General features: G+C 39.7%; 1 protein-coding gene and 1 long non-coding RNA gene across 13 annotated transcripts in view; one reads left to right on the forward strand and one right to left on the reverse strand.

Moving 5' to 3' along the window:
• The window catches only part of NTNG1 (netrin G1), a 157179-nt gene that overhangs the window by 89145 nt on the left and 44438 nt on the right, over window positions 1–23596 (reverse strand). The gene's annotated exons all lie outside the window — the stretch shown is intronic.
• On the forward strand, window positions 29–22700 carry LOC308199453. Its single transcript, XR_013954663.1, has 4 exons — window positions 29–11720; window positions 12278–12360; window positions 15484–15526; window positions 16946–22700. It is a non-coding gene; the product is annotated as an uncharacterized lncRNA (long non-coding RNA).

Consider the following 23596-nt stretch of genomic DNA (forward strand, 5'->3'; position numbering starts at 1 on the left):
ACAGCATTACAAGAGGCACAGTACAGTCACTGTGACACATGAAGATGTTTTGTGCGTGGCGCATGAGAATTGCTGCTTTTTCTTCAGGATTGAAACCCAGAAAGAAGAAATGAATGCTTGCAAGGATTTATCTTAAATCTTTATCTTAACTAGATTTATTCTGACTTTTGACCTGTTAAATTAAACATACATGCAAAAACACACATATACAGCACCTTTGCTTCTGTAATGTAAACATTTTCCTCAGTATGTTTTAGAGAAAGAAAATAGCTTATTTACTCCTGTATCGAGCTTACATGGCAAGGTTTTGGTAGTGTGTGTGGGTGACTTGGACCAGCAATCTAGTCACAAAGACCAGGAAGAGTAAGAAAGTGTTATAGTTCAGTAACTCTGACTCTTAGAAAGATGCAACAACCAGAAAGAATTTCTTTTTAAATTAAGAAAGTTCCTCAAGAGCTCAGTTAATAAAAGAAGTAATATTAGGTCAAATGTTTTGAAGGCAGCAGTATAGTCCCTATGTACTGTATAAGAAACAACACCCAGTACAGCTTCGTGTTTCCTTTCACCTGGGTGTGAAATTAAGCATGCTTAACTCTGTTCCCAGCCTAACACTGTGTTCCCTTAAAACATTGACACTCTTCACCAAAAGTCATTAGAAAACAGTGCACCACAAGCTCTGGGGCTTCATTCAGACTTCTGCCATCTTATTACAGGGTAGCAAACTACTTCAGGAAAGACTTTTCATGAGGCACAGGCTCCAATTTATCAGGACAAGATAATCCACCACTTGATTAGGTGGGAGATGTCAGCAGCTCCAGCTGGAACGCTGCCAAGGTGGCTGGAGGTCTGAACTGTGGGCTGAGTTAAAAACAGCAACAAAAAGAGCTTGCCAATAACGCACAGCTTTTACTGCTACTTGTCCTCTGTAGCAAGGTGAAAGTGAATTATTCTCTTCCTGGCCTTTTGATGCATTAACTTGCACACTACAATCTTCTGCTTCTTCACAAAGGCTACTTTGTCTGCAGATCGGGAATATCTTGCATCAGTCGCCAAGATATCAGACCCTGTAGGCTGCACTGAATCATGTCCATCTAATTTAGGCTTTCAACAGTAGATTAATATTTTGCTACTTGTTCATTCTACATTTGTTTCGGAGAACAATTGCTGCTCTGTATGTTTCTCTGTGCGTTCAGTACGGAAGAAGCTATGCCTTTTTTCACTGATGGTCAGAACTGCTGGGGAAAAAGTTGCACATGTCTGTATCTAGCAGCACTGAATATAGGCTTAACTGTAGCTGTGATTGTCATTAATCAGACTTCTCCTCACCTACCCCGATAATGGAACAAGCCCTGGTATGATAATCAACCTTTTCTTTTCTTATAATTACAGTTATTGCTCCTCTCCATCTCAAGGCCTCAGGGCAATGAGGCTCTTCAGTGCCTCACTGTGTGAAATGAGCTTCAAACGTGTTTCCACCTTGCTCACTGCTCTGCTCCATGGCATACTCCCATGAAACAAAAGAAAAAGGACTTAAGCACTTGCTTTGACCTCCCCACAGGCTTAAAAGGCCTTAAAGCACTAAGTGCTTAAAAGGACCTTAAGTCCTTAAAAGGACTTAAGCACTTGCTTTGACCTCTCCCACTTCCTCTAACCTGCACAGGGAAATACTTTTTTACCTGTCACTCTCTCTTTCCTATTAATACCGCTGAATCCTAAAACTTACAACACAGAATCACAGAATCATCTAGGTCGGAAGAGACCTCCAAGATCAATTCACTGAGACTTGAAGTTAAGGAAAAAAAGCATTATTTGAAAAGCAGAACAGTGCTCATTAAACTGAAAGATTCAAAACATGTAGCTGTAACTGAAAATATGATGTAAAACATGTCTATAATAAGTTCCTGTTACAGTTTTCCTGATTTCAAGCTCACAGTTACTATTTCTATTCCTTCCTTTTGAATAAAACAGTGAAAATCAAAATAAAAATAAGTCTTAAGCAGAATAGATAAAAGACTGAATTTTTTATTACTTAAGCTCGATTTAATGTACCAGACACAAACACAAGGACTTACCACCTTACTTAGACCTTTTCCTTTCCTTAGGAAAATTCTATGTGCTGTGAGATCTGCAGGGTTCCATACACTTTGAATAGTGTAAATCTGATTTTGCAGTAAATGCTCACAATTACATAAGCCATACCTCTCTGAAGTTTCCTAGAAAAACTTCATGGTCACTTCAGTCACCATGAAACTGTTGCATACCTATGATGTATATGCTTCTGCCATCTTTTTGGCAAAAGCCACTTCATTGAGAGGTCATGGGTATTGAAACATAGCAAATAAATTGGATTGCAGACATGTGTTAAGCATTGCTGAGGGATGGCTTTGGTTTCTTACAGCGCAAGCAGACAGTGAGGCTGCTGTGATTCATGTTATAAACTAAAAGCTACTCTGATCCACTAGCCCCTGGGTACAGGAGGAGGGATGTTTTATGACTCTGAGCAGGTAACCCAGATTGTATGGATATAGCGAATGCTAAAAATTAGCATTTGCTTGCTACTGAATGGTGCTCTACATCTCTGTGGGCACACAGCTTTTTGGGAAAGATGGCACTACTCCAGTTAATGGCAGAGTATAATGAGACATAGGTCAGAATGACAGTGCTCTCCTGCACCTAAACCATTACCAGCAATAACATCAGTGGCACAACTCTGCCGAAACCCTGGTGTAAGAAAAGCACTGCAAATGAGACTCCTAGTAAAAAGCTTTTGGCATATCCTCCCCAATAAACTGAATTATTCTTTTAATCTTATACCACTCAATTGTCTTTTAAGGTACGAATAATTTGATGACACCAAAATAACCAATGTGGAGTTCAGTGTCCTGAAGAGGAAATTAGGAAAAATAATAAGCAAATGCAAGCTCAAAAAAATAAATGTCCTGAATTCTAGTACAGGGAGGGGGAGACAAATGGTATTGATAGGTAAGTTTCCCCTCTGCCTCCTGGCATGTCGGTCATTGATGTAATTTTGAAATATTTAACGTGACTATTGGTTCAGAGGCTTAGAGTCAGATCCCATTTTCTCTACCAATAACTTGGCTTTAAATTGTTTCTATTTAATCTTAAACATAATTTACATGTTAAGTCATATTTACATTATCAAAACAGCATAAAGATGTCTTACTGTACATAAAAGTCCCTCAGTACATATTAGTATGAAAACAATTAATTTAACTGGGATTAGTTATGTATTTTAATGTCTTCATCTCTGTGATAATCCTCTTTAAGACCTCTATCTCAGTAAAATGAATACAACAAAGAGAAACTATCCCCTGATTTGTCAAAACTAAGCACATTCTGTGTTGGAGATATCTAAAAGACCAGAGCATTAGCAGCGGTAAGTAATTTTGTGACCAGCAGGCTGCCATAAATACATCTTAATTTAAGTCCTCGGAGCAACAGCTTTTCAGCTGGACAAGGTGGAAAATATTTATAACTTTAAAAAATGATATTTATGCCATTAAGAGATTTCTAAATAATTAAACACTAATAAATACTTCTAAACACTTTACTGCCAATTAGCATAAAAGGTTGCTGAGGCCTTCCCAACACCACTACCATCTAGAAGAAACCCACTATTTTGCTGTACAGTAATTGGAGATTGGTATTAAATAGCTCCTTGCAGGCAGTCAAGTTAAGTTGCTATTATTTTTTGTCACCCATGGAATTCAAAATATTACCAAAACTGCTGCTGTTGTAGTTCAGAAGTCTGGACTTTGGAAAGTGACTGTTTGCAGGTGCTACCCTGCGTCCCAGGGGCCTACAGCTGTACCACACGTTTTGATCCTGTTCAGCCACAAATGGAAAAGGCAGAGTTATCTAAGAAGCTGCTGACTAGGACCGACTGGTCGCAGGAGGGTTTCCCCTCAAGAAGCTGAATTTGGTTTGTGTTCGCACACAGTGTCTGTGTCAGTGAGCTCGGAAGTCTGTCGGAGGTACTCGGTGTTGTGCAAGGGGCCTGCAGGCCCCTGGGCGCTGAGGGCCGGGCTGATGCTGGCACCGTCCTGTCTCCCTGCCAGGCCTTACGGTGTCTTACCAAGTGTACCCATGGGCACAACTTGGTGACGGTGACCCCTGACTAAGGATTTAGGATAAAAACAGACATCTAGCAGTAGTAGTGTGATCTTTGAACGTCACCAGGGCAGCCAGCAGCAGTGCTGCAGCTACTATTCAAGGGTTAAAATACGATTGCTGCCTCTCAGGCAAAGCCTCCATCCCGGAGACCCTTCAGTGGCATATACACAGGCTTAGGGCTTGATTGAAGATGTTGCTTCTTTCAATCTGCTTCCTGTCCACACTAACACCTTATGGACCTTTTTACTCGGGAACAAAGACAGGGGGGCTTAACCTTTCTTCAGCGTGAATATTGGAAGCTGTATCACAGATTACATGCTGTAATAGACACCTGGCTAAATCCCTGCAGAGGATTATAACTTGCATTTTCAAACTGGTGAAGGCTGCTGAGGTCAAGCAGGCCAAGATTTTAAGAAGGAGCAAAATAAATTTTCAAGAAGCAAGTCACAGCAACCGATTTTTATACTGCTGCCTCAAGGTAGTTAGCTCAGATGTGCTAGACAATAAATAAATATAGTCTGAATCAAACGTGGAGTGAGGCTGTGCAGTAAGTTACTGCATTCAAGTCACACTTTCGGAAATAATAGAATATTTCTGTTTTCCTTTCCAAAAGAGCATTTCAAGTTTTCCACTTGGTACCACGCTGTACGTTGCAGATGACTAATTGGACAGTAACAAGTGATAGCAAAAATTGCCCTAATGCTTATGTTTTCCATGTGATTTCTAGTCATGTGTTTACTATTACACAGCCAGACTATGAAACCATTAACTGGGAGATACTACTCATTAGGAGTCCTCTGTCTAAGGGCACATAGTCAGTGTAGTCGATTGGCAAGACACAGAATCCGTCGCATAATAATTCATGTTATCACTACATCCATTAGCCAGTTGGAGAGTATCTTGGTCAATGTCTGTAGAATTATTGTTGTGATGAATACAGGGATGGCTGTAGACGAGAACAATTCACCATCAATAACCTTGCATCACTGCAGTGACAGCATTTAAGTTAAAGTGATTTCAGTTAAAAAAGAAAAAGTGCTAAAATCTCAGTGGAAGATTCGATGCTCTCACAGAGCTCCCAAGTGAGAGGCATTTGGATGGTCAGACAAGCACTTTGAACTCTGAGCTGCAGGCTGCACACTGTGAATTCACCAAAAACAGTAAAAAGAAAGTAAAGGAATGTTTAAATCAATAACTTCTGGAGAGACTTAAAAAGATTAAAGCAGGGAGGATGTGACTGACCAAAAATAAATAATAATACTTAACAACTTTGTGCACTTCTAAGCTTGAAAATACATTGCAGATTATTGTCCTGATCCTGAAACAAATGCAGTGCAAGCAGGTCCTTAAAAGTCAGATTTTTTTTTTTAAAGATATTTAAGTCTCTAAAGATCTGGCACTTTGTCTTGTGGAACGTAGGCTTAACTAATTAATCTTCATGACAATAGCTCCATGAGGTAGGGATCCTATCCCAAATTTACATATATCTCAGAATAGAGAGAAATGCCGTTGCATGATGAACTCTGTAATCCCTGAATATATTGCACTGTTTCTTCTAAAGCCTTATGGCAGATCACCTCAAGGCATTCCTGGTACCCAGAGTAGTCCTCAGATTATTGTTATTAGATCATCCCTCTCTCTAATACTAGTAGCTGAAAATGTATCATAGGAAAAACATTTTAAAATTTGCATCACCATTACGGGAAGACTGTATTTCCCTCTTTCCATGGCCCTTCTTCACTGTGTAACAGGAACACAGGGCATAATTTGCTTGGTGAAAAGAGGGAATTAAATTATATCATCTAAATCTGTTCGGGCTTCTGGAATTTTCTAGTTCACAGGAGAGTTACTGAGAGATTTAGCAGAACTATTACCATATCACCATTGGTATAATATGATCACATTTGCCAAGGCACTTAATTCCTATCAGAACATTATTTCTTTTTAGTTACTCAAGATACTTATTTTTCTAAATGCTTTTCAAATTACTTCACTAGTCTAATGGATTTTTGTTTCCTCTGAATTAACTCTGCCCACTTTTTCTGGGGAAAAGCCTGCTCATTCCCAGTTGACAATTTTATGCTTCTGAGGCGATCTTTGACTTGGCAAACTTGCTGATGTTATTTTGACCACTTGGTGACTCTGGCATTAATGATACTTTATGGCAGATCTACTGACACTGACCCAAGTGTATTTTTGTTGTTTGAGAAACTCAATATTGGCGTTTTCCTCTTGTGTCAGCAGGTATCTGGCAATATAATCACTTTCCTATTTATAGCTTTTGTAATATCATGAGGTGCATACCACTGGGACCCCATTGTGCTAAGCTCTGGCTAAACAATATGGCAACAATTCCAAGAAAATCTAAGTTTCTTTATATGCTGGACGCATATTTGGGTTTGAGCAGCTGAAATCACAGGGGACATAACATCCATTCCTGTCAGCATACTGGCACTTGTCCTGGCAAAGCCAGCCCATCTATTAGAGGCCTCCTCAGACGTAGCAGCAGAGGAGATAGATTGCCACGGTCCTGCTCAGCGGTTTTCTGTGCAGTTTTGTTAGATCAGCTCATACAGCCATGCTGCCACCCTGCAGGGTCCCCAGCAGGAAAGGGTGCCACTCACGTTACATTGAGTGGTCGGATACAGATCTCATCTTCCTTGCTCTTTTTGATTATTTTCCATTATCCATGAATTTAGAATGGGAGCTACTGAGGGAGGGAGTCAAAAAAGGAAATGTCTAAAATATGACAGTTGAAACGTGCCATCTCTGTGCAAGGAAAAGGCCATGCAAGGGCAAGCTGGTGTGGCCTTACTGAGGGATGGTCTCAGTTACCGTGGTGGATCAGAAAGGGAACAGGGGCATTGTGACAACTGAGACATTAAATCGTCTCTGTGATGGCAGAGGGAATTAGGGTGCTGGGAACACGAAGAAAATCTCAGTATTTTATTTTATTTTATTTTATTTTATTTTATTTTATTTTATTTTATTTCATTTTATTTCATTTTATTTCATTTTATTTCGTTTGGGCTAGAAATAACTGCATTCAGATTTTTGGTTCACAAGGGATATCCGTGGATGGCAAAAAGACTGCGAAATGTGCTGTGAGGGCAGGGTGTGCCCCACCAGGCCTTACGACCCTGACCAGCCCCACATGGACCCCCTGGCCAGGCCCTACTTAAACTCAAGCCAGGGCACCTATCTGATTTTTTCTCCTGGGGGGGGACTTCAGGTTTGTGTTATAGCCACATCTCCTGCTGCTCCTGATGGGGCTCTATGGATGACCCTGCTCCAGCCCTTGCTGTGCCTGGGGCTGTCAGTGGGCTTGCTGGGACTCCTGGCCATGCAGGATGTGTCCCTCCCCTGCCACCCCCCATCAGTAAGGGCACAACTGGTGAAGGTGGTCCTCTTCCCCACTGTGGGGCCACTCTGCTTCTGAGCAATTGTGTGGAGATATGCTCTGAGTGAGGAGCTGGAAATAGCACAAAGATCCCTAGCTTGCCCTAGGCAACAGTGGAGCAGGTTTCAACTAGTTGAGTATGAGATGTAGAAATCTTGTCTTGGGAAAAATTTCAGGAAATGTTACAGAGTGAGCAAACTGGAGCATTGCATTGTAGTCTGTGTGGGCTGTTGCACCCTGCTGGTGAGGGTGGACTACCAAACCCTCTTGGGTAGGGTGGGTGATTACTGCAAGCTGTGCTCAGCTGGTGCTTCTCTCTGTGCCAGACGTTTGTGAGTACCATGCGGTTCTTTTCTGGTAGATAGCATAAATAACTACTCTGTTTTTATTTCACTCAGACAAATGATGAAATGTGCCTCGCAAGTCATGGAGGCAGGTGGGATGTGGTGGCTGTGACTTCTGTGGAAGGTTGCTCTGAGATTTCTTATGGGTTCCTGAGGAAGCTCCATCTTGTGTGGTAGGGTTTCCTCCTTCTTCAGGACGACAGCTCTCAAGCAACATCTGTGAAGACTCATTGATGTCATAGGTCCTAGCAACTGAGTACCTTCAGATACAGGCCAAGAATTTCAACTTGACCTCTGTGTACATCAAATGAAGCTAGCAGAAGAGAGAGCTGATGTGGTGTTTATCGGAAGAGCTACTATGCAATGTTTGGTGCAACATTCCCCTGAACTGCTTTCAGCAATTGCACCTCGGTCAGTTCTTGTTATAGACCATCCATCACAGCTCTTAAAAACAGTCACGTATATATTAACTACTGTAGGAGGTTGAAAATAAGCAGTACAGAAACACAATTAAAATCATTAGTTATTGAGAAATAAGCATGATGTTTTGTAATGAGTTAAATGAAAACTACATGGGTCATAAAAGCAGAGAATTATCATGACTTTTGTGTCTCTATTTTAAAGGGAGTTACACTAAAAACTGTTTTTCACCAAGGTCTCACTGGTAATCTATATTATGCCAAGGTTTTTGTATATAATAGGATAGGCTTCCATGCAGTTGATAATACAGCTGGACAAAAACTTGCCATACTGAAATTGTCACACAACTAGTTAAATGTTGCATATATTTGATTACTGAGAAAGATGCACAAAACCTGCACTTTTTCTCTTTGCCATGGTATTTTTCAATCCAGAAGGCTTCTAAAATACTATGTAACCCATTAATGTAGCTTCAAGAATTAGCTGACAGTCCACCAAAGCTGACTGTTAGAGCTATTTCATAGCAAACAGCTGTTCTACAGTATCCAACTATTTAGAGTGAAACTGAAGGCTACCATATTGGATTAAAATTTCAAAAGTATTTTACATAGGCAGGATGCAATAATGTATAATGCAAAACAGAAAATAATTTGTAAATTATCAAGGCTTTTTGCTTATTCCTACTATACCTGAATATTGAGTAACAAGAAAAGTACAGGCAGTTGCTATAAAGATGAAAAAAACAAATGTAAAATGACACCCACTTAAGCTCTATACTTCTGACTTCTGTGCAGGTTCTAACTAGGTAATGAAAGCCTGAAATGCTGATGTCCTACTAGGAAGGTGTAAAAGTAACTTAAAACTTATTCAAAAATTTATTCATGTGGTTCATACAATAGCTCAAGTTGCATGTTTGACTTGGCTGGCTGAATAACGTGAAAGGTAATAATTTATAATTAATGCTTAATACTTTGGCAGTTTTCAGATTCAGCAAAGCTCAAATTGCAGTTAGAGCCCTACTGTATCTTTAAAAATAATGTTTTGCACATCAGAAGCTTTGAAGGCCACATTTGCAAGGCTGGCATAGGGCTGTACACATGCAGACGTGCACAGGGAGGAACCTGTGCTGCAGGTGCTTGCTTGCAGCCCTACCTTTCCCTTGCTGTAGAACAGACCAAGGGCTTCCAGATGCTACAGCAAATTTCACACTAAATAAGAACAAGGCTATTCTTTAAAGTAGCACAAGCTTGGCTAGCTATTCTAAGTTGCAGGGTTGGGGGCTACAGGAAGCCTTGAAAATTTCCTACCGTGCCATTTTTCTGGTCCAGCACCTTGCAGTGGACCCACTGGAAAATCTTTCAGAGCAGTATCTTTGCTGTGGGCCCACCCCTGCCTCTAGCCAGCATCAGCCTGCAATCTTAACAGAGTGCTGTTTGCTCAGTCAGTCTCTCTTCCTGTGCTCCCGCTGGTGAGCTGAGGGGCTCCAAGCTGGCAGATCTCAGTTTGTCTCCAGAGACAGGTTTCTTGCAAACTTGGAGACTCCCACTTTTTTTTTTTTACCACCAATTGTGCCACCTCTATACCTAGCAATTATACTACTGTGTGGTGAACAAGATGAGAGGGCTGAAGTGTCTGGAAAGCAAGGATTTATTTTCTCAGTCTGTTTTCCATTGATTCAAGTCTGATCTGGTGTACTGCTTGCCTACTTGAGTGCCAGAAGGGATACAACAGCTGGGGACAGAAGTGAAGTGGTGTAGATTGAATGGCTTAAGGGCAATGTGAAAATGCACCCTAAATTGTGAACAAAGAGCTAAATTATGCCTAATCTGTCACATTTGTGCTTATCTGTAAAAAGATCATTTATATATACAAATAGGTACTTGGATGTGTGAGTGTTATTTATGATGTAAAAAACTATTCCTGGGGCATAAATGTGTATTGGACTTGGGCACAACCAGTTCTGTCCCAACAAAATTACTTTCATTACTTGTTGCCTCAAGGCATCATTAGGATTTTATTATTCCAAAGGACAGCAGGATTTAGGACAGCAAATTTGGGTTCTTTCCTGCACGTGTAAACAGTACCAGCAAATGCTACTGAGGCCTGCACTGAGGATGTTTCTTTTGCAAATTCTTTGATATAAATTCCAGTGTAAAGGATTCTGTTTTTTCTATATGCATTACTTTTCCCTCTCTGTATGCATGCAGGTGTCTGAACGTGCTTCAGATTCTTTGCTTTACCTGAAAATTTTATTCTTTCCTGTAAGTGGAAGAATACTAGAACTGTGGGATATGCTATACCTTGAGAGTACAGCTGATTTTGGTGGAAGGCAAGTTACATTATTTCATTGTGACTGCAGGTTTTACATTTTACTCTGAATACTGGCAAACTGTCATGATGAAGAGTGATATTACAAAATATGTTGTATCAAGCTATACTGATTTACACAGACTTCATACAAAACCATTTTCATGCACTGAAACACAAGTCCCTGTACTAAAAAGAAAAGGGGGGGGGGGGGGGGGAGGAAATGAAATCCAAACATAACTGGCTTTGTAAAGACACATTTCTTATTGAAGTATTCACCCTTGGGGAAAAGATTTTACTTCCAACTTAAATGCTATCTTCTTCCCTAAATGTACAACTAGAACAAATAGTCATGTGTCTAGTCTTCATAATCTGTAGGATATTGACTATATAACATGGTGAGACAATGAGCAGAGGAGTAGCAAATCCTCCATGGTATTCCTTAATGGTTGCCTGTCACAAACCACTGTTTGCTTTAATAATTTTCATGGGATCATTTTCACTTACTCTGTGGGATGCTTGACTACTGTAGACCATTCCTGAGTAGTAGCAATAGTTAAATAACTTGTTTGTCAAATGTGATGCAAAACATAGGTGGGTGGTGGTGGTGTAGGTATGTCATTTGGCTTTCTTTCAAAAAGACAGTTATCCTCTCAGAGATGGTCTAATCAAACGCCTGCAAAGGCTACACTGAATAATATGTGCGTTCATGAGAGCGCTACCAAAATAAATTGGTATTTTATTAATCTTCATGATGAGACAAGAGTTCAGTGCAATTCAATAGTAAATTCTCCAAATTATCATAATCTTTTACTTGGCTATCATTGAAAGTAGGTGGCTTTGCTAAGCCGAGGCAAGTTGTCTTTCTCCATAGATTGCCCCTATTTTACATACTGATAGGGATTTCAGTGGGTTGTTCATGCACCAGTATGGAGTAATGTAGTGTATTTGCTATAAATAAGGATAGCAAAACTGTGTCACCTAAAGTTGCAAAAGTTTTAAAACCCATGTTCAAGTAATATGATAATTAGTTTTGCATATTTTTAGCTGTAGATCTCAATGATTTGCACTTGAGCTGCCTGCAAAGTTACAGCTGGTAAAGATCAGTCACAGAGGTGAGTAATGAGCACTCACTTGAGTGGTGGCTAGGCCAGGAACAAACTATTTTCCTTTGCCCCGTGGATCTCTTTTTGCAAAGAGAATTTTTGTCTTTGTACTAATTTTCTGGCTAATGCCATAGAGAAAATAAAATGCAGAGCCAGACAACAAATAAAGGGAACTAAAGAGAAATTCTCATTGGAAATGTCTCAGCTGCACTTCTGGAACTGTCTGCATCTGTAGGCACTATTCGTTCTGTTCCTGAGTATTATTGATTCTATGCCTGTGGATTTAATGCAAAATTGTATTTCTATATTAACTGTAATTTTATTTCTGATTCTTAATGTCAGTATTATTCTTAAGAATTTCTGACCTGCTTCTGTATTACCACTGTGTCTACTGCCATTTTAATAAGCTTTAGAGCCAGTAGATTAACGCTGAATGTCAAACACCACAATTAGAATTCCTGATGTTATGCAGAAACACTGGTTTTAATATATTAAAAAACCCCACCCTCTTTCTATTGCAATAGAATCTGCACTCATTTTTGTTGTATTTTATCATTTTTTCACAGAATTCCCAGACTCGGAGGACCCTTGTGTGTATGTGAACCATGAAAATGATGAAGGAAAAATAACATAAACAAAGATGACAATTGTAAGTGAAATTCAATTTCATCTCATTTCTCTTAAAAGGTGGGCTACGTTGTTTTGCCTTCCTTTGTTTATCAAGACGGTAAAATAAATGTTTCTAATGAATCACAGTGTATTCCCACATAATGTGGAATTCTTAGAGAAACAAATTTAGATGTTGAATTTCATTATACAGTGAAGAGATGTTGTATTAGTACACACAATGAATTGTGCATTCGGATTATAGCGCATAGTACTTTGGAAGAGAATGAAGGCACTCATCAAGTCCACATTAGAATACTGCACTGATATAAGTAATCCAATCAAATGTACGGTATCTTTTGAGGACAGGTAGCAAACTTTGTGATAAGCTGCTAACTTATTCGGTTATGTGTTGGGGATTTTTGTGTTATTTCCCTTATTACCTATATCCATAATAAGAAATAACGGCACATCTCTGAAGAACATACAATTTCCTAAGGTGATGTGTACTCAGGCTGTTACCAGAAGTATAAATTTGCAGATGTTATGTGGTTGCACTGACTCCTAACAGCCTGCCACTTTTCAAAACATTTCATTATGCAAATTCCAACTGGCTGGATCTCAGGGTAAGAGAAACAAAAGCAGCTGCTCCTGCCCCATGAAGAGATAGGGGTGTAGAACCTGTGTTATCTCTGCTGTTGCCCCTCAGGCTCGGCTGCCTCAAGCAGAAAACTCAGAGCAGTGGAAAGTGGAGATAAAGCCAGGTTGTCAGTAATATTTCATGGCTTCAGTTACTGTCCCAAATGACAGAGACCTCCCAAGCCTGAACAAGAATCTTCTACCTGAAATACAAGGGCATCTATCTCTAAGGCACGAAATGCCTAGGAAAATGTATGTAATACTTTCAGTTGTATGTTTTCATCATTGTATGCATTGCACACAACTTCACAACTTCCTTGAATTGAGTCTAGCTTGCTTATCGAGTTGGCTGTGAAGTAATTTGTATCTGGAAATGAAGAGCCTTTTTTCACCATAGAGCTTTGGTAAGGCTGCTGCAATATGAGGTTGTGTTTTCAACCTCTGCAGCCTCTACTGTAACAAGGTGGAGCCACATGTGGCACCTGCGTTAATTTGCCAGCTCAGGTATCCCTGCCAGCCTGGGCTGAGTACAGCCCGCAGTGGTGCTTGGTACTGCAGTGCTCTTGCCCTGAATGGATGTGGTGCTGCCACCTCTATACCTGTGGTGGCGTTCTCTGCCAAGATAAAGCCTGGCTGCATAGGGCACGATGAGAGTATTGTGACTCCAGACAAATGTAGTACAAATACACCCTAAAAAAATTGACCTGTGGTAGGTGTGGGAAGTTCTACATGAGAAGAGACTAAATGTGTTTTTTCTATAATGGAAAAACAGACTTTCTACAATTGCCTGCTAGGATGCCTGAAGGTACAGTTTAAGGGCAGGGATTCCTTTTATCTTAATACATTTCAATCCATTAAAGAGTAAGTTGATAAAAAGAAGCTCTGAGTGTGCTCCTCTCAGTGAACCACCATGGGAAGTAATAAATTACAGCATATTACGTTCCCTATCAGTTCTACCCATCACAGGCTTGTCTTGCAGAAGACGTGATAAAGAGAACACCTCAGATAAAGTAATGCAATTAACTGCTGCCATTTGAAATCTGAAAAATTATATTTCTTCATTCCCAGCCCATCTGGCTCTTTTACTGTTTTTGAGTAAAAATGCTGCTTAACGACTTGCTGGTTGGCTGTAGCACTGCTTTCCAGCAGGTGAGGTGATTTGCAGCCTAGCGTTGTAAAGGAAAGGTCAAAAGCTTGAAGCAGCTGTCAGCACCCCGGCTGTGCAGCCCTAGATCAGGGTTGCCCAGTGTAGGAATGCCCCAGGGCAGCCCAGCTCCATCTCCTGCAGCCCCTTGGCGAGGGCACGGTGCCTACGTCAGCTCCATGGGGCTCAGATGCCTCTCTGAGGTGAGATGCTCTTGTGGCTGGGTACCGCAGCACCCAGAGCCAGAAAGGCATGGAGTTGCCTGACCACGATGATGGATATGCCTCGGTGTATTCCTACAGTTACTCTGCAATTTAAGCAATATAGTGCCTTACAGCATTTATCTTTAAAGGGAGTTTTAGCTCCCAGTTTGTACTAGAGGAGCTCTGTGAAGTACACTTATTAGAATGAAAAATAGCTGTCTATAAAATGAGTCGCTATTTATAAGGGTGCAAAAATAAAAGCCCTCAGAGAAGGGGAGGTATTCCTTCCTCAGACACAGGGCTGTACTATGTCATGAACAAATCAATATGTCTCTTTAAAGATATGCAGCATTTAAGTCTTGTTGATTATGCTTTATATAAAAAACACCTTGTGCATACCATGTGAGTACATTCAGGCCCAAATAAAAGTATGTTAAAGGGTAGGAAGTGGCACAGTTATCCTTGTAATGATGACCTTTAAGACGGCATATAAGATCACCCTGTTCAGCATGGCCATCTGTGATATGCTAATGCAAAAAAAAAAAAAAAAAAAGCAACTTCAAAAGATTTATGCCCTTAGATTTCTTTACTTTCATTTCTCCTAATTTTTGATTGGGCATCTACTGGAAGTACTGCAGCGAAATCAATGGAAGACCTCTAAATTTTAGCTGATATCTCAAGTCAGCACAGGGCTCTAAATTTTAAATGGATTTGAGATAACTGTTGTAAATTTTGTTACGCAGCATTTGCATATGTTAGTTCAATAAATGATGCTTTACGTTGGCCCTTGTGAATTCACAAGTTGGCCAACAATTAAAATGTACATAAGAAAACAAGCCTGTTAAATTGCTTGATTTTTACTAACTTTAGTATGTCACCATAAGCTATTTTAAATGACTTATTACTGTAATTTATTTGATGAGCAAGCTGAGAGTTACTTGTCTTTGTCATAGAAGCTATTTAAAAAATCTGTTTATCTTCTGCCTCCTTGCAAACATTTGTGACTATCACCATCTATATCTCTATACTTATCTGTATGTATTTTGGAACACAGTACTGACTAGCTTTAGATTATAAAATCAATTTCTCCATCTGACTTTATGCCTAGTAAAGCTTTCTACAGTGCCAATATTTCTTAGGCTGCTTTTCTAGACTTAATTTTGTAAACATTATTTTGCAGATTTAGAAGTTGGAAACTTAGAAGAACAACAACAAATATTCAGGTTTGCAAGCAGCTTTAGCGCTGACTTAACATTTTCGTGCAGGGTCCTGTCCTGTGTCTGTCCTCTCTGTTCCCCAGACCGGAGCAACTGCCTCTATATATATATCTGGATGACAGGAAACCTGGCTAAATCCAAAATTTTGGCTATGATGCTCAAAAACAAAAAAAAAAAATCAGAGTGCTTTGGTATATGTGAGCATGTAAGAAGAAAACTATTTCAAACTGAGTACGTTGAATATATGAAAAGATATTTAAATATTTATTATGTTATAAAATAACCTTATGCTACAAGAAGTTTTTTGTTAGAACTTTATGATTTTATTCAAATTCTGAAGTTCCTTTCAATGAGGCAAATCCTATCCAGAGATTAAATTAAATTAATTCCTAGTCAAGAATTCATTGAAATCAACAGATGTTCTCACTGAATAAAACCTGAGTGGCAATTGAATAAAAGCTCCAGGAGGTATCCTAGTATTTATGAGGTCCCAGATCATCCTGTCACTCCCCAGCAGCTTTTAGCTCCACATACATCCAGCTTCTCTGAAGCTGGCCTCATTTGCCACAGCTGATCTCCCCCTGATGCCAGTGCAGGGGACTCAGTTTGAGTGAGGTATTCCCACAGCCAGGAGAACAGCACTGGCTGTTTTCAGCTTGGGCTGTCCTAATTGTCCACTCATTCCCAAACAGAAGAACTAAACATGAGCCATATAGTTTACAAGAAATCCCTGTTACGTTAACAGACTAGGCTTTAGTTTATTATGGATATACAGAAAGCCATAGAAAAAGAAACATGGTTTGAATGAGCAGGCCGACTGCATATGCTTTGCCTGCAATGCTTTCAACATGGGCTAGACAGAAAAGCAGATAAAAAGGCAGTAAAACAAATGTGTGACATGAGTAAATGTGAATAACGATTGTGTTTATGAGTGTAAACCATGTTTCATAGCAGTGCTGCCTTTGCAGGTATCACCTTTTGTTAATTAAAGAAATGCTTTATAATAGAATAGCTGTCATAGATGATAATTGCTATCACTTTGATATCTTAATTAAATTACACGGCGGGCCAGAAGTCCTTCAGGGCACCTTTAAGATGCTTGATATTTGTCAGTCACCATTGTGAATGGGTTATTATTTTTTCAATGCCACCTACAAATGCATGGCTTTTTTAGCAGAGTCTACAGTAGTAGGGTGAAGTCAGGCTTGGGCTGATATGAGATAAATGGACTAAAAAAACAGTCCTACTAGCTTTTTCTACAATAATGGTGCTCATCATTCTGCAGAAGAGTTTAGGATAAAATCTAATAATGGTGCTCAAGTTCTGATTTTGCACCTGATAGAGTGCACACATTTGTCGTTAACAAGTGAATTATGTCAAAGATTCTCAGCTCGGTATTCCTGATCCTGCTGTTCACTTTTGTAGTTCAGAAGACTGCCGGGCCAAGTCCAGCCTTTTGATTCCAGAAACACAATTACATTGAATACCGTAAGTCTCTGTAAAATGTTTATGGTTCAGTTACAATAACAAAATTAATATAATGGCCTAAGCTAAGCAGGGAGAAAATCTTTCTGCTGGGCTGTTGTACATATTAACTATTAATGTTTGTTTACACATTGCTACTGCAGTAACAAGTCACAGAGCAGTCCTAGACCAACAGCCTGCTGAGAGGCTCTGCTCAAACACACGAAGACGATCTCTGCCATGAGGCATTCCCAATCTCGATAGCATTTTGATACATCTGATTGTCAGTTTTATTATTTTGCGGAGAGACAGTTGCTCTTTTGTTGCTGTCATGATGACACGCTGTCATGCACTGGTCTGTGAAGCTCAGGTGCTCGCCTGCTGTCGTGCCATGGAGAAGATTTCTGCTCAGGCAGCAGAGCAGCCGCATCCTGTGCTTGGGAGTACCTCAGGAGTAGGAATGCTCCAAGGAGAAGCCCAAGGCATAAGGTTAGGCCTTACAGGTATTTGGTGCTTTTACTCTTCCACGTGGGATGGACTGGTCCTTCATGTGCTGCTCTTAATTCCCACAAAAGACTGTGGAAATATTTTCAGAAGTTTTAAGTGAAGCAGATTTGCTCCAAGACACTGAGGTATGCAAACAGCAGCAAGAGTCTATGATGTTGAAAATAATAATGAAGGGATACACTGCGTTAAATCAGGATACTGTGAATAGAATCAATCCCTTGATGAATGATCATGAAGGTAAAAAGAATGAGATCACAGTGATAAGAGATGTACTCCCCCAGTCATCTCAGATGAAGATTTCTCTCCCACTGTTTTATTGTTTGGAGTTATTGTATTACTGGACTACATGTAGAATTAATTTTTCCCTATTATATCAGCATTTAAAAAACACCGATTATGAAGTATGACATTTAAAATAATTCACCAAATGAATTTAATTAAATTAGGAATAGACCAAATGTTCTGCAAGTGGAACTAGTACTTTGAGAGCAGGCTGCAGTATGTTGCCTGCATGGTGTTAGCAGAACAGGCAGCAGTGATGCATGCGCATGTGATGCTTTGGGAACAGAACTTTTCTGAACCAGTGAGACACCAGGAATAACAATTAAGTGTGCGAGTGATCTTGTAAGAAAATATATCATTAATCTATAAAAGCAGCACCCCAGACTCCAGTCTCTTTGGTGGTTTCATGCTTTATCTTTATGATATTTTAAAGGGCAATTGTAGTATGTGTCAAATTTTGAGAAAGTGCATAAAGGATTTATTTTGGCTTTTGAGATGTTAGACAAATAAGAAGGGCTGGGAAAGGCTTACTTAATTTTTTGCAATGATCCAAGACAAACCAAGCACTCATAAGGACAACTTCCCTATGTCAGTACAGTTTCTATATCAGTTTTAGAAGAAACTCATGTTTTTCTACTGTTGCATGACATAATGCAAAAGAAGTTGCATGCAAAGCAGATTCTGTGCTACATCCCTAGACTATTCCAGAGCCTAAGGGGAGATCATCTTTAGCTGCCTGGATCATATCAATAGTGGCTGAATAAAATCTCCATAGAAATATACATTTACTCTTTAGTGCTCTGAAAACCTAGATAAAATCTAGACTATGCTGCTTACTTTCTCATCTCTAATGAAATGCTATGGGAAAGTCTAGGTTAGGATAAAGCAGGAATAACTTGTGACTTCATTAAAGCTGCAGTAGACCAAAGAGTTAAGAAATTATATCCTCAAATATATTTAGTTTTTCCTGAAGTATCTTTAAAATATTTTTTCTTTGGGGAAAAAGAAGTGTTAAGACTGCAGAAGCTGAAGATTTTGACACTCAAGTGCATGCAAAGTAAATTAAGTTTTGGTTCTCTGACCAATCACAATTGATACCGATACCGATTTTTTACTTGTAAAAGTACCACAGCATGGCTAACTGCCTCAGAAGTGTAAAGTTTCATGGACAGAGGAGCAACACTCAGGCAACACTTTTCACAGGAAGTATTGACACATTGACACATGTTGTTCCAACCCTTCTGGTCAAAGAATAAAATGCTTTATTCACAGCTGAGAGCACTTACTACCCAAAGCAGCCTCCCTGAAGGCACTGCAACTATTTCTGAGAGCTAATTGTGTGAATAACGTGATACTGTATAAATGTGATCAGTGACTGGAGTGTTGTAGGAGTGCTTGCTTACAGCAGTTCTGCTATAAGACGGTGCTACCCTTACTTGTGTATTTTTACAGGTAGACTGTGGGCTGTGTCCTTGGTCAAGAAAGCAGCCTGAAAGGGAAGTCACTGGGGAAAAGAGCAGAATCAAATTCTGAAACAAGTTATCACTAACTGTCGGCAACACTAGGTAAAACTAAAATAGAGAGGTGATAATGGTATGAAACAGGAAAGGAGGAGTGTGAACTGCGGTCATCAGAAAAAAAGGGCAAAAAATAATTGAAGCTTAAGAAACCCTGCTTTTTGTTACTGCTTTTTTCCTCCTTAATCCTCATTTATTTCAGGTCATTCCTCAGGAAACCACAGCTGGGTCTTTTTTCTAAATGGTAAGGCAATACTGGGAGCCCTGTTGTTTTATTTGAAAAATTGATGATGGAGAAGAAAATCTGTTAACACAATCCTACTTATCCAGTATGAATATGCAGAAAGTCCCACTTGACAGGCATTATGAACCAGAGGCAGTTCATTCGTTGGGCCCAAGCATTTCTCCAGACAAGGTTAAGAAATACCTTCCCCTTTTTGCTTTTCAGCCCTCTTCCTGATTTTCAGATACTTAGCTACAGTTCCTTTCTCCTAGAACATTATTCTAGCAAAAAGTACATGTGTCAACTCTTCTGTCCTCCTAACTCCTCTGATCAGTCACACCTATAGTCAATGTTTTAGTCATGGTCCCAATTTCTTTATTCCAGAAGCTAATGCCCTCAGAGAAAGGCAACCATTATAATCAGCAACCTGCCCAGCATTTCACCCCTCCTTAGTCACAGCACAATGGATATGTTCACAAGGAAAAATCAGGGAATAACTACTACACAAAAATGCCTATCTGTGCCAGTGTGATTTATCTCATGTTGGTAGCATTAGCACTGAAAGTGTAGGGTAATAGGATCACGCATTACTTGGAGTTCCCAGAGGTCTTGGTCCTTGTTAGCTTTTTTTTCTACATGTGTTAGCACAATCCAAATAGCATAACTAGATTCATGCACATAAAATCACACCTTCATTTTGCTGTGTATGAGGCAAGGAATCGACTGTCTGGTCTGAAGATAGCAGCCTACCTACAATGAGGACTTCTGCACACAAGAAGAAAAGCATGAGAAAATAGAAGGTCAGTGTCTTAAGATGGGTAAAGAAAATGGGGTGGAAAAATGCAAGATTACAAAAAATGAATTACTATTAAGTCATTTTCCCTACTGTATAATTTCCTCTCATTCCTTCATCTTCCTAGCCATTATGCTAAATGACAAAACAAGCAGTAAAGACCAGAACAAGAACTTCTCATGAAGAACAGCCAAAAGTAAAACTTTTTTCCTCCCCTCTCTTCTTCCCAAAAGTCTAAAGATGCTCTTGCAAAGAGTGCGTGTTTGTGAACCAGAAGCAGGCTCTTAATGGAACTTGGCTGTGATTTATTTTTGTCTTGGGATATTAAGTAATTTTACTTGATGTGCCATTTTAAAAAATAAAAGTATGGGTATATGGAGAAGTAGAAGTATGAAATAGAGTGAATACAGAGATACTTGAATTTATTCTTGAATTCCTTTAAAGCTCATGTACCCATGAATGCCTGTAAAATCTCCCAGATACTAAATGGAACTTGGTGCTTTTTTCTTTTCCCCACAGGAAGCCTAATATTCCCACTTCTGCCCAAAGCAGCAAATTTCTAGGAGAAACCTCACACAATGTTTGCCTGCAAAGCCTGTCACACCATTGTCAAATGATGAGATTCAAGGAACGGAAACTTGTTTTTTTGCACATTGTGCAAAGGGTACAGCAATGATTCAGGTGGGTTCTTTTGTAAATTATTTGCCTCTTCTACACAAATCTGCCAACTGATGTTGTTCTGCATGTTTTTAAATTTCCCTTCAATGTAATTACTAGAGGTACATCAGTGCCTAAGGCTATGTTATTATCTCTAGATTCAGACACTTTAAAATACATATCTGTTTGTGTCTTCCATTTTCTAGCTTGATATTAACACAGAAGTACGTTGTGGCGTCTCAGTGTGGCAGGTGTACATATCCTCACTTCTCAATGGCCCTGCCTGGCCTCAGTATGTTTGCAAATGTTGAAGCCTAAAAGATGTTTTCCCCACAGAAACCACACGGTAAATGTAACAAGTAATCAATCTTCTGAACAGCAATCAGGAAACCTCTTAACAAACATCCTACACAAACACAACAATTAATCTAAGCTATGACCTGAATAGCAATTAATATAATCAGCTTTAAAAGGTGTGCCTACTGTACTCATTTTTGGCTGTCATAGTTAGGATGTTATATGCAATATAAACATATTGGTTTGTTTTGAAGAATACTGCTTTCAGGAGGGAAAGATGACACGTTTTATGCAGATCGGGTTGTTTGTTCCAGTGTGCTCAGACTAAAGCAAAACACAATGTCAATGTCAAAGTAGATAAAAAGGATATATACACACAGAAACTAGGAAAAAAAAAACCCACCACCACCAACAAAAAAAACAACCACCAAGCCAAACAAAAACCCAGACTTCTAACCACAAACTCTCAGACGAGCAATTGTGGTCTGTGAACATTAAGTGGTGGAGGAAGTGATGTGCTTGGGCACAGGTTCAGCGTAGGCAATGTAAACTTATCTCTCGTTTATTCATCAGGAGGTAAGTTGTTCTGAAAGCCATAGGATGGTGCTCAGCCAGTATAAGTCATCCTGGTGTCGTTTTACTGATTTATTCCGGTTGAAGGTAGGCAACATAATTTTTTGAGAAGTGACAGTACATTTCTTTTTCTGAACTAATAATACTTAAAAAAAAAAACAACAAAAAAACACCAAAATGAGTGAATTTTGAATGTCTCGTTTACTTCATGTTCATGTTGGGCAATGGAGGCAGGCAGGCAGGTTTCATTACCAGCAGCAGGCTGGAGGCAGCACTGCAATGTTTATATGGTGCTACTGCTGAGAGGTTTTTAAATAAGAACAGACGTCTTTTCCTTAAGGATTACAATAATGCCTGTATCCTACAGGCACACTTCTAATGATCTTTTCTTTTATACAGCTCTTTAGAAATCCTAACCACCAAAATTAATGTCTGAAATCCCTAAAAAAAATGTGGCCAAAAATAAGCTCCTTCTTTGAAATACATAGGCAATTCTTTCTGACTTTCAGTACTAGGTATAATTACGGATGGAATTTACTTCATTTATCTTATTTATTTAACTTGGTTGCCATTTCAGAATGGAGGAAAAAAAAAAGGAATTTTCTGTCTGTTCCCTAGTGGTGGTTCAAACTAGTTGAGGTTGGACAGACATTCCCCAGGGAACGTCAGGAAGCTCTCATCGTTTTTCTTTCGTATTCTACTGAAATTGGTTTCTTGTGAGTCATTATATCCATTACTTAAATTTAACTATGCATTACACACATTACACCAGGTATATGACAATGCAGGCCCGGCCAAAGGATGAAGAAACCTGACAGGTAAGCATTGAACAATTACACATCAAGAGAAAAATCAGTAATTGATAATAACCTCCCTTACTCACAGAGTATGAGGAGTAATGGAAAAAAGAAGGGGAAAAAATTAGAGAATGAATGGAGCTGGGGGAGGCAGCAGAGGAATCCAAGAACAGGAATGTGCTGGTATGGTTCAAGAAATACCCTAGCACAAGTAATAAAACATGCATTTTATTGAAGATTTTTCCTTTGATAATTATTTTCTGCTCTTCCCTATGGTGTCTACATAGACATCTCTTGTTTTCACTTCTCCCAGCCTTCAAAACACTTCTTTTTCTTCTCCATACAGCATAAAAGCAAAAAATTCTGTTCCTAATTCCGCAGCCATCGCAAGAGCACCTGTTGCCATTTCCACTGTGGCCTAAATTTTCCTTCCTGTTACCAAAGAAAGAATCAGCAACTCCCAAATTCAATTTTAGTTTTGAATGCAATTTCTAGAAAGCAAGCCTCCTCGTCGCCCTTCTCCTCATGTTCTCACAACACCTAGTCATTTCCTTCGTATTTCTTTATCGACCTCTTATCTGCCGGTACCAGCAAGAGCTCTTTTTGCCTGCAGTCTCCCAGGGGCAGGGTTCGCATCCGGGTCCTGCTGCCACTTTGAGCCCCTGCATCCGCGCTGTCCTCAGACAGCCCCCGGGCTCCTCTCCTCCTTGCTCAGAGGCAGAAGGCAGCAGATGGGCTCTCAGATGGTGATGGGGACAGTGAGGCACAGGATGTGCAGAAACATCCCTTGTAGACAGTGAACAGGAACAGACTGTGAAAGGAGGGTCAGGCAGCTTCCAGTCGTGCTTTGTGGAGGACAGAAATTGCAGCTAGTGAAGGAATATGAGAATTCAAAGTCTGATCTCTGGGCTGGATGTTAAACAGAGAAGTTGAAAATTTTACTTGAAAGCACATTTCTGTATCTAG

This window comes from Anser brachyrhynchus (assembly GCF_964034855.1).
Source record: "Anser brachyrhynchus genome assembly, chromosome: 8".
Classification (NCBI taxonomy): Eukaryota; Metazoa; Chordata; class Aves; order Anseriformes; family Anatidae; genus Anser; species Anser brachyrhynchus.